This window comes from Aythya fuligula, chromosome 21 (assembly GCF_009819795.1).
Source record: "Aythya fuligula isolate bAytFul2 chromosome 21, bAytFul2.pri, whole genome shotgun sequence".
NCBI classification, from domain to species: domain Eukaryota; kingdom Metazoa; phylum Chordata; class Aves; order Anseriformes; family Anatidae; genus Aythya; species Aythya fuligula.
Genome location: NC_045579.1, coordinates 2,700,520 through 2,712,822, shown reverse-complemented (window position 1 = coordinate 2,712,822; position 12,303 = coordinate 2,700,520).

The following is a 12,303-nucleotide window of genomic DNA, read 5'->3' as shown; positions in this document are numbered from 1 at the left end:
CCTTCAGTGAGTGGCACTGCTTTTGTAAGAGAAGCCCCCTCCCCTTCCCCTTTCATTCAGTAAAGACCCTCCTTAAACAGCAATCTGAAGGCGAGGCTGTTCCATGCATCTGCTCCACCAGACAGTGCCAGGCACTGCTGTGTCACTCTGCTATTTAGCATTATTACAGACTTATGAGTGAAATGCCACAATATCACTGTTTTTTCAAACACGTTACGCTGCACAAGACTTTGGCTTTGTGTTATGGCTTAAGGTGAGCACAGGGAGCATACCTTTTGCATGCTTCTGTTTCCTTGCACAGCCTTTCTCGTTGGTCCCAGCATCTCTGATGACAGCAGTGCTTGCTGAAGGTGCACAGCAGGAGCTGAGAGTACCAGCCTGATGCACAAAGGATGAAATCTAGTTGCTAAAAGGGAACTTTGGATAGAAGACCAGGGTGGGCACAAAGAGGGAACAGTCATGGATGGGACAGAAGCCAAGGCAGCACTTGCAGCTGTGCTGCAAAACAAACACAAGTTCACACACACACAAGCACTTGAGAAAACCCTACACAGGGATGATTTTCTAGCACGCACAGAACCACCTTAGATAATTAAAACCTTCCAAAATCACCAGACCTCTTACATAACTCCTTCCTAATGGGCTCTGGAGCTGGAGTGTGACCGAGGGACTTGAGCCCCTCTCTGTCACATCTTGCAATGCACCGAGTCTTTCCAAGTCTTTCTAGTTCAGGGGTCTTTTGGCCAAACCACCTCGAACAAGCCACTAGACCCCTCCCATAACACACATCCTGCTCCACGTGTCTGTCATTCAGGTCTTGAATATCTGTTAAGACGTTGCCCAGAAAGAAATGGGCATAGCTGCCTCTATAAATCACTATAAATCATTTGGGGTAAGTCCAATTAAATTTGTGTGATGATGATTTAAAATGTTTACCTTTAAATTACAGAGGAAATGGAAAGCTGATAGGCTACCCCTGAACAAAAAGGACATGCAAAATAACTCCTGCGGTCAGGATTCATCCAATGAATCAGCAAGAACAAGTAACCGCGACTGGTGTTTCTCATGCAGAATTGATGCCTTGTAAACTTTGAAGGCCATTCTTGCAAACATTTGCCCCTGCTGTAATTCAGTTCTTTTCCTCCCCTCTCTAACTCAGTGAAGGCTTTAGGTCAGAGGTAAAGCTGTTCCTACCACTGTCAGTAAGGAAAGCCTAACTGACATGGTGTCTTGCAGTAATGACGTACCTCACTTTATTTTCTGAGGTGGTTCTCCAGTGAAGTTATCAATACACAGCACTTACGGGTTCCCCTGTGCAGACTCTTTGTTTTTTCCTATCGAATGTTCGAAATCAGACCTGACATTTTCTTTTCCAAGATGTCTCAGCGTTATTACGCCTATTTCACAGATGGGAGATTCCAGACAGTAAGGCATGATTTGTGAAAGATCCAAGAACATGTTAGTGGCAGTGGTAGGAAAAGGACTCAGCCTCCCTGAATTCCAGCCCTTGCTCCAACTCCTGCTCCTTTCTGTATGAAAGGGACCTTCCCATTCTCAGTTGCTTGTGTGTGTTCTTGCTGATATAGGGGAAGCACTCTAAGCAACACTATTTTCACAGCAATGCTGCACCCTTGCATGCATTTTGCAATTTCTCCACAATATTTGTGGAGCTTTCCTGTCCGAGACATTTGTAGAGGGGCTGGTAGGAGGCTACAGATTATTATTTTGGGCTAGGTATCCCACTGGTTTGTCAAACAGAGGCAGAGCATCCAGGCAAACAAGCATTTCAGTGCCAGCACATAGCACTGATCTTCTGCCAGACAGGACCAGCTGCAGTGCCTGCCATCGCAGGCCACCTGCCAGGGTCTGACACCTTCCTCTTGCCACCTTGGATTTCTGAGTTTCTCTCTGACCTGTCTTCCTCTGTATAACATTTCCTGTTTCAGCTTGTTTCAGCTCCATTCTTTCCTTAGCTCCTGCTTATTTCCGTACCTCACCTGCTTCCCTCAAAGAACAGAAATTCTCTTTAATCTTTTTGAAGCTTCCCTCACTTGCAGACATTTCAGTCAATTTTGGATGACGCAAAGGAGATTCTGAAAAGCTTCCTACCTAATAAGATAGTAAAGCTTTATTTCTTTAATCTTTTATTTGCATCAGTTGGATACTGTAAGCTGTATTACTATACACAGGGCCTGGCCAGCTATCTGCTAAGTGCACAGCACCCTCTTGTGCCCTGTGGGACAGCAGTCACTCCAAAAGCACTGTGGGCTCCTACCAGAAGCTATCAGTGAGTTTTACCATACTCCTGTAGTTCCTGAGTTTCATTGCTTCCTCTTCCAGTGGCCTCCTAAAGACACCACAATCACTTAAAGAAGGGAAATGAGATAGATAATTTGGTGGTGGTGTTCTCTCAGGTGCTCCCTTTAGAGAGGTGTTTACTAAAACAACAGCAGCACAGAGCGAGCCTCACTGATGCGTGGAGCTGTGAAGGGAAGTTCATGCAGGGAACAAAGCGAGCCTCGAGTTCCTTGCTTGCACTGAGACACAGGAGCCAAACCGCACACCTACTGCCTGCTGCAACTCCTGGCACTGGAATTTCATTCTACCTGCACGCTCTGCCGTATCTTTTGGCTGTAGTAACTGGGACACCACATTACAGACAAGCAATTGCTTAACAAATCTGGAGGAAATGATAAAGAACTTCACAATAGGAAATACACATCAGGAGACTCTGCTTGGCTTCAGTTGACAGTAAAGTATAACACAGAGCTGCTCCACCTGTGAGAAGCCTCAGAAATAAAGCTTTGTTTATAAGATGTGCTTCTTTAATATTCCCAAGCAAAGCTGTCACAGCTTTCCTACCTGCATTCCAAACCCATTTCCAGTACAAAGTTCTACTTCTTAGAGATTTTAAAAAGCACAAACCTCCCAATGAGGAGGTGATGCCAAAAATAAATAAATACACTTCTCTCCACACAGATGGGATTCCACATGGATCAAAGCTCAACTATTGGCTCTTCAGTGATGATCCTTGTTTCCCTTGGCTCCCCCAAGGCGAGGGACACAATCAGTATAAAAACACATGCTTATGAAACAAAGAGGGTAACAATTTCCCTGTCAGACAACTAGTGAGCATCCCTGCTTTATCCTTTTTATTTTTAATTACTTTACAGTATCTAGCACACTGCAGTCCTGGAACTGACAGAAGCTACCAAAGTTATTCTTTATGATAAAGTATACACTCATGTAAAAAAGCAAATCCATCTCATTTAACCCTTGAAAATGAGCAAGGAGGTTTTGTGTCAAATCCTTTCGTGGAGGATGAGGAAATAAAAAAGTATCTTCCACCATCTCTTCTCAGTTGTGTGACTTGAATAAGCGTAACAGTAGGCAGGCTTTGGATTAAAGTCACAAGGATCTGGCTTTCAATCCCTTTAACTCTCTGTTCAGGATATCACTAAGAGAAACTCAAATAAAACAGAGTGGCAAGCCATGACGCTCCTAGACCTTTAGAGTGCTGCCAGTTTTATAACATGGCAAACAGTAGGAAACTAAAAAAAATATTAAACTCCTTGCCTAGTGCAGTAAGAAATAGCTCCAGGGGAAGAATGGCATCTTTCCCTTAGAAACTTCAAGCTCTCCTCTTAAGAATGCTCAAAACTTCCCAGAACAGCTTGAACAATGGAAGAAAAAAGAGAGAGCAATCACAGTGCAGACACACATGAAGGATTCAGATATCACAAGAAATCATTACTTACATGAGAATTAAACAGAAAATTGCCCATCCTCATTCATATTTGTGAGCAGCTAATTAAGCATGTTTCTCTGTGAATGAAAGTTGTTATTCTGGGCTTACGCTTCACTGAGTCAAGGCACACATCGTGTCCCAGGCTGCTGCACCAGGTGCACACACCGATTGCAAAGGGGTTTCCTAATTACCGTACACAAGCAATGTGTCATGTGAACCAGTGTTCAGACCTGAATGACTAACAGTAAGCTAATCAATCAAACACTGAAATCAAGTGGTGAACAACATCTCTGAAAGAGAATCCCATCTTTATTCTGATATTTATCATATTGGCTTCAGCACATTATTCTTCTGAGAAATATCTCCACCTGCTATGACCAGATGGGTTTTTATGAATGCAGCCATGGGGCACCTTTGGACATTTTTCCCTCTGATCTTGCGTCTAAAATGGACTGAAAAAGCAAAAGAGGAAGAGGGATATATTCTTTTGTCTTACAAAAGAATAATAGAAACTGTGAACTGAAGCCTGTATTATACCTGCCCGCTGCTGCTGTTGCTGCTGCCGTGCAACTGGCAGGGAAATCACATCAAAATTAATCAGCATGACAGCAGCAATGATTGAATTTGAAAACCTGAGACACTGCAGTTCAACAGCCAAGTGAGAGCAGCCTACACCCATCAGACCGCTTCCATCATCAGCTCTGGGGATGACATGGCTTTCTCAGACACGTGGTCACTACCTTATTATCAACCATTTACAGTCACCATAAGCACTCACAGGAGAAGAACCGCTGTAAATTGTTTCCTTTCTCCCCCAGGAAGCAGTTGGTATCCAGCCACTGTTGTCAGCTGCTCGTCCTCTAGGTAGTTGTGTTCTGGCCCAGCACTACCACAGCTGGAAAGCAAATTAAAGGCAACTAAAAGTGAAAATTCTCCTAAGTTGTCAAACGGATATGCTCACGTGTACCCACCAGGTATGAGGTAGATTTGGGACTAGATGCATCCTTGGCATGACCCAGAATGGCTATTCTTATACGTAAGAAAGTTGCAAGTGCAGCTGGACACAGGTTTCTTCTCAAACACTGTTTATCTGGCCAGATTCAAGAGCGGCTCTGTCAAGATGTGAAGACCCTTAGGCAGACCTGAGAGTCTGTGGAAGCTCAGAGCTTTTGAATACATCTATATAAAAATCCAACGTAGGTTTTGTAGAGGAAAAATGACGAAACTCAGTGACTTTAAAGTAGTAGTTGGATTTGAGCACCTTTCATAACTGAAACTTGTTTCAACCTGCAGCTAAATTTCAAACCCTGAAGCTGAACAGAAAAGGAAGTTCGAGAAAGTTCCCAAAGCCTTGCCATATCGCAGCTCAATCCAGCTCTTGTGAAAGGCTGAAGAGGCTGCGATTCTTAACCTGTGATTGCCATTATAAACAGAATATTTGCTTCAAAAGACAGGAAAATAATGACTGCGGGAACTGATTTCTTCCAAATTGCATACTCATGATATAGAGAACAACTGCTACCTCTTCATCAAGCATTCAGGGGCTGAATGTACCCCTGTGCAATCTGGCTGAGCAGAGGGTAGAGCATGGAAGTGGCGGGTGTTCTGGGGAATTGGAGGCAGAAAACTATGTCTTAGAGGAAGGAAAACAAGAAATGATTCTGGAATATCTGGAAATTTGTACTGGTTCAGCAGGATGTGTACTGCTTTTATTTGTGCTCTGTGCAATCCAGGAAAACCTTTAGAGAGTTCTTTGTTCAAATGAAGAGTGAACAGATTTACAGCAACCAAAACAACTGACAGCTAATGTTTACACACACATAGTTTTCGAACATAAAACCCCTTCAGTTCATTTTACCCATAAGAGAGTAAAAAACAAATAAAAATGACTCACATTCATTTTGCTGCTAACTTTGTAATATTAATGGGTATTAATGGGCTGAATGCCCTTTCCAGACCAAAGAAGACTGTGTACTTGCAAGGACTTAATGCAAATTGATACCAAATAAACACCCAGCAAGAAGGCAGTTCCACTTACAAACAAGGGCACAGCAAACTTAATTGGACATCAAGGTGTTTCAACGACTCCTTAGACTGCTTTGATAAGGGGGTCTCACGAAGATGCTACTGTATTAGCTTATTGGATGTGATACAAGCTGAACACAATGGGAAAAACAAGCTAGACTTTTTTTTATTATTATTATTATTTTTTTTTTTCCTGCAGAGTCAAATCCCCAACACAGCCATTGGTAACTGTTGCCCTTCACCCACCTACCACGCTGACTATTGCTGCACACACTCCATGGATGTAAATTTGAAGGAAGGGTTTGTGTCAGTGGACATTCTAAGTACCTAATGAGTGATAGAGATAATGGAAATAATTATTAAACACCTCTGCTGTTCTCTACCATAAAAACACCTCACAAAAAATATAACTAAATGTTTAAAAGGTCAGACAGTACATTTGAAATAGGGCTTGAAAATTGCCCTTGAAGTACATCGTGGACTCATTAAATTACACGTACTATCACTGCAATCGTGCAATTCCCCGTCCTACAGGTTACTTCTGAACAACTGGCTACCTGCAGAACTAATTACTCCACTAAAATGCACTCATCCCTGCCCTGGAACCAGACAGCATCAACAAGTGCAAAGAGACAAGGAACAATAGCTCAGGACTTGAGACAAAAAATGGAAGACTAAAATCTTGCACTGTGTTCAAATGAAAATAAGTGACAAAATAAGTTTGTGTGTACAAGCCCATATCTGAATATACAGGCAGTTCCTTCTTTAATTAAATATGGAAAACTTTGTTTTTATGGAAAAAACAAAGCCAGTCTGGAAAACCAGACTGTCCCATTGGGACAGTCTAGTGGAAACAACTGAAAGTTTGGCCCTAACATTTTACTTGTGGAGCTTTCTTTGTGGACGGATCAGTCAGCCTTTTCAATCCTGGGTTAAACAAAGGCAACCCCCTTTGCAAATTCAAGCAGTACAGAGCTGTTTCACACCCACATGAAGAGCAGAATGAAACAAAATGTTGAACCAATGGGGTAAAATCTCCTCTGATGCAAAGGACTTGTTTTCACCTTTTAAATATAAAGTAGATGTTGAAAGGGTCTGTATACATTACTGTATGCAAAGAACATTTGTAGGATGACAAAAATTCATTATAGCAACCAATCTCCTGGTGTAACTAAAAAATATCTACAGTCCCGTTCACGGTAAGTGATCCTGGTCATTCACATGTCTTCACTCTAAAGCGATCTTTCTATCCTCTTACAAGTTTCTCTGGCTGTACAGAAGTGTAGTGTCCCTAGGGAATGCAGCACAGTTTGACTTAATGGCTTCTGACATTTCACTCGCCTTGTTAATAAGATGGGTAAAATGTCAGGTGGAATTATATCAGCGAGTGCAGCAATCCCCCGAAGGGAAAGATTTGGAGCCTTGTAACACTGCCGCTGGATTTGCTTTTTAAAAGCGTGTCGATAACCAATGCTGATTATTGCAATGCCTAGTTTTCCTAATTGCTTCAGAAATCACATATCTCAGTGACAACGAACTGGCGGTACTCCTCTGGTACTCAGAGATATCAGACGTAACCTCTAGAATGTTAGTACAGTTCGAAGCGGTGCGTTAGCACAGCTAATGTCCAGCACAACTTCCTCCAGCCTAAATATTGACACTGCAGTGGTATATCGGAGTTTTAAATACTACAACTTTGGTAGGACTTGTTGCACTGGGAGACGAAGCTGTTTTAGTATTTGGCTTCACAGGTCCAGCACCCAGTGTCCCATGCCACTGTCGTGCAAAGGTAACTCTGTCAGGAGGCATATCCGCTTGGATATATGATGAATGTTTGGATAAACTCCTTTACACATCTGCTTCTTCAATTTTTGAGGTTGTCACATTTCAGATATTAAATCTGAGAAACATCATCAAAAGAAAATCAAACTACCCGGGGAATGCAATGAAGCTAGTGGGCATCAGTTAGCAGTACCCAGACTGTAGTGTTCAGCCACTAAAATCTTTGGGATTGTCCTACATCAATTTCTTCTTTATTAATTAAAAAACAAACAAACAACAAAAAAAAAACAGTCTCCAAAAATGGAATAAGTGAAGTCTCTTAAATTTCAAAGTTGAATGGAATCCAGAAGTGTGTTTGCTTCAGGCTCTTGTAAATTTTTCAGAAAGTTAATGGCACAGAAGATGAACATGGTAAAAATATTGTTCACGTGGTAACACACAGAATGTTCTATACACTCCATTTTCTCAGGCTACGCTATAAGCAAAAGGTATTTTTAGGGAAAATGGAAAGGCTGCAGACTAAAAATAGAGAAGCCAAAAGTGTCCAAGAAAACTCTTTCAACAAAAACATTAAACCAAAAAAGTAACTTCAACTGCTAATTTCTGTTTTCTGTGTTTAAAATGTTTTCAGTTTTTAACCAGGGATTTTATTTGTTAATTCTCACATTTTCTATATAACATTTAATATTCTGAAAAGCCATCTCCTAAAACATAAGATCATTCAGTCAGAATGATCTGATCTAAGCATATAATGAGAGGCTTCAACTTAGTTTTTGATATAGACACTTATACATTATCTGCTTCCACTGAAGCTAAGCAAAGATTTGCTGAAATTGTGTGTGTGGCTTCTTCTCACAGAGATTTTACTTTGCAAGTATTATATTTGCTTATCCTGCAATAATAATCCAGCTTCCTGTTTTTCCATTATCAAGGTTTTAGTTGTGCTGAGAAGAGGAAGATGGTGTGAAGCTGACTTCTTAGCAGGTACATAAGCAGACCAATTATTCAAAGCTCCCAGAGATGGGACTATGTCCGTGTCAAAGTGTTCATGTGTGTACCATGGGCACAGAGGCATGGGATAGCTGTCAAGGCATTGATGTAACAGCTGTGCCATCCTCCTTCAAAGTTATTCACTAAGACACCACAAGGTAAAAGCGTTTGAAGCTATTAACAGTGACAGGTTTTGTTCTGGTGGGAGGGCCACTACATTTAAAATGACTTTGTTATATTGTTGCTGTTGGATCCCCTAAAAGGGGACTTTTCACTCCAAAAAATATATGAAGTTGCACATCAAGAATATCTTCTCTTCTGGCTGCATTTCCAAGCAAATACTGCGCACTATTCTGTGGGATGGCAAAAGGAACATAGGCACAGGTTGTACCATTGTGAAGTGGTGCAATGACTGCTTTTGGGGTAAGAAGAGATAAATCATTCCAGATGGACTTTTAATGCTCAGAGAAATCTTTAAATCTACAAAGGATAAGTTAATGCAAATGTCAGAGAAAGCACTATTGATTTTTAGTTTGCTTTTAGACTTGTCACTTTTCAGATAATCTAGTATACTGAAATACTGTCAGTGAGAGCACGGCTATTTGGCATCACTCAGTCGAGCAGATAACTTATTGTTCTGTCACAGAACCATTCCAAACTACTCCTAAAATATGATGTTGTTCACTGCCTGCTGGTGTGGGGCACACTTTCACTCTTGCCTTCTTAAGTGAGAGAAGATGAAGGGCTGCAACTGCTGAGTCTAAGAATACAGCTCCAGAACTCCTGATAAGCTGTCTGGAAGATTTGTGTGCATAGTTTTTTGCATTTTTTTTTTTCACATTTTAATAAAAGACAGGTCATACTTCTTTGATACATGCTCTGAAGAAAAAAAAATAATTCATTTTACCTATACTCATACTTATGTAATACCTCATGCCTCAGTTTCTCTTTTTTAAACAAGGAAAAGTACAGAACTGCTGCAAGAGTTATAAGCTATATAGGGCATAAGACATATGGATCTAAATCCTTTTATTTAGAAGTAATCATACTCAAAATTAAGGTCCAAAGGACCCTTGTTCTGATAAATAATTTCTTTTTCTATGAAAGATGCTATATTACCGTTACTGCTTGCAGGCAATTAAAATTGTTAATATTCTTTGTGTTGTACTTGGTGTACAGCTGCCTACGCCCACAAACACATGATTCATGATCCTCTAATTCAGTGAAACCAAGAAGAGATTAACACTCTAGTAAAGAAAAAAAAAAAAAAAAAAAAAAAAAAAAACAAAACTCTTAATTCACTCCTTATATTGAATGAAACAATTTATAGAAGAGAGGCAGTGTTGGCACTGGAGGAAAAATCTGCAGTTCTTATTTACGCTCCTGATCTACTGTGCAACCCCTGAGGTCACTACAGAGCTCAGGGCTTCAGCTTCCCCACTGCTTCATACTGAAATAACTAAACCCAGCTGGATGGACCTTTATAGCTAGATGATACTCACCTCAAAAGTTTTCAGCATTCCCATTTTAAAAGGCATGGAATTTAAAATATTTAAATTTTAAGAATACAATAATGTCTTGATCTGAAGACATGTGTAGGTGACTCGGGGCTTTTGAAGTGGTAAGCAGGCCTCCAAAAGAGCAACCACCTTGTTCTCCTTTGTGTCCTAGAACTGGTTGATGCAAGACAAATCTTGCAAACACAGAGCAAAGCATGAAACATTTATTTCCTAATTGAAAGCATAAATTAACTTACCCATTAGATAGGAAAATCCTGCATCTGAACTGCCTTCCCTTCCCTCCCATGAGTTACTACTGACAAGCTAATATCACAAAAAGGGGTCTTGTAAGGGCTTGAGTAATGCAGAGAGAAGTTCTTTCTTCGTGAATTCCAGTTTGATTCCATCCCTCTAGGTCCATCCTCTACACAGACTGGGACTCCTCCCCTCTACACATTCTCAAGTCATCATTTCATCTTATCCAGACGTAAGTGATTTATAGCATAGTTCAGAGAATAACCAAGCCCTGAACCCAGTCATTGTTTTATCTATAACAAACATTGATTAGATTTTTTGGATTTATTTGTTTTTCTTACTTCCCTTGCTATTAGACGTAATGGATTCTTTTCCTGAAAAAATAAAGTGATTCTAAACATTTGGCAGAAATATTTTTAAAGCAACACTATCAGTCTAGTAGTTCTTCTAGACAAAGCATTAGGAGTTGCGGCTGAGACCAATTCTTTGCTGTAGTATTTCATTTCTGGAGATTACAGTATAACATTCAACCATGTCAATGAAATAGTGTGAAAGAACAGATTTTGCAAAATAGCTGAAGCATTCATGATTCCCCCACCTCCCCATGATTTCAGTGCTTAATTTTGTTTTCATTCATGCTTTGCTACTTAAAATTCTTCATATCTCTCTATCTGTTGCCAGTCAGAAGGTGAACTGGGGTCACTCCAGCAGCTGTCACTTCAACAAAACCAACCCTTGCTACTGCTGAAAGGTCTGTGCCCTGCATCTACCACTGAACCCGTCACTGAAGCATGTATTTTCATACCCATTTGGACATGCAGCCAGGGTGGAAAAACACACGGCTGCTTGAAAACGTGGTAAAGCGATTGCAGCCCAAAGCCTGGCTTGGTTGGAAGCTCGTTTGTCTGCTCGGTTTCCTCTCAGGCACTGGGAAATGGCAGAGTCCAGCCCTGCAGGGAGAGCTTTCCACAAAAGCCCACCAGCGAGCATCTCGCTCCCTCTGGTGGCTGCAGAGTACCATGTAGACGGCCTCGTTCTGTCTGCTCACTTACTGATGCTATCTGCAGACAAATCCCAGTTCTATGAAATGTGTTGGAGCCAGGAAAGGCCGCTGAAGGACATCTTTCTGTAGAACCCCCTCCCCTCGGCCATCAGGACACATCCCCGCATGCAGCCTGCTTCTCTGTCCCCACCCACGGGAAACACAGCTATTCGCTTTCCACCAGCTTTTTTCATCTTTCCACTCCCTTCATAAAGCTGCTTATTCTTGGGAACATGCTTTGTATGCAAAAAGGAAAAGAAACCACATTACTTTACTTGGGTTTCCTCCCTAAAAACAGAGTTGGAACGAGAATTTTGCCGTGGACCTTAATGAGGGGAGCATTTCTCACGTGTTCATCCACGTGCATCTCACTTCTTCTGCACAACAAGTTCATTCCAGGTGACAGTTCCTCATTTGCAGAAAAACTGACTGCAGCCTTACACGGTTTGTGACTTAGTCCATCCATCTCCTTGCAAACTCTGGCAAATCCTGCCCCGTAGCGAAGCAGCGTAGGCAGCTGGTGTCCTGACCGCTGGGGCACGGCGCGGCTTTGGAGAGCGCAGGGACGAAGTTTGGTGCAGCATGGTCTCAGCCACACTTCAGGCCACAGCTTTGCTCGGTGTATTTTCAGCACTCAGACACAACATATTTAAAAAAAGTCAGGACATGGAAATCCCTAATGACAGATGTTTGCTTTAAAAGTATAAACTCACTATAGAAGCTGTGAAAGGCTTTGGAAGTATAAAGAAAAACTCACAGAATTTTTTTTTTTTTTTTTTTTTTTTTTAATATAAAGTTATTTTGGCTCCACTGCTGTGTTGCTTTCCTTATTTAACTGTCCTAGTTAAAAGAACACTCTTGACCTAAGAAAACCTACGTCAACCTCATAATTTTTTTGTTTAAATACATGGTGGTCATCCACAGGTTTAAAAGTAGTAAAGAGTGGGCATTCTGCATTTAAC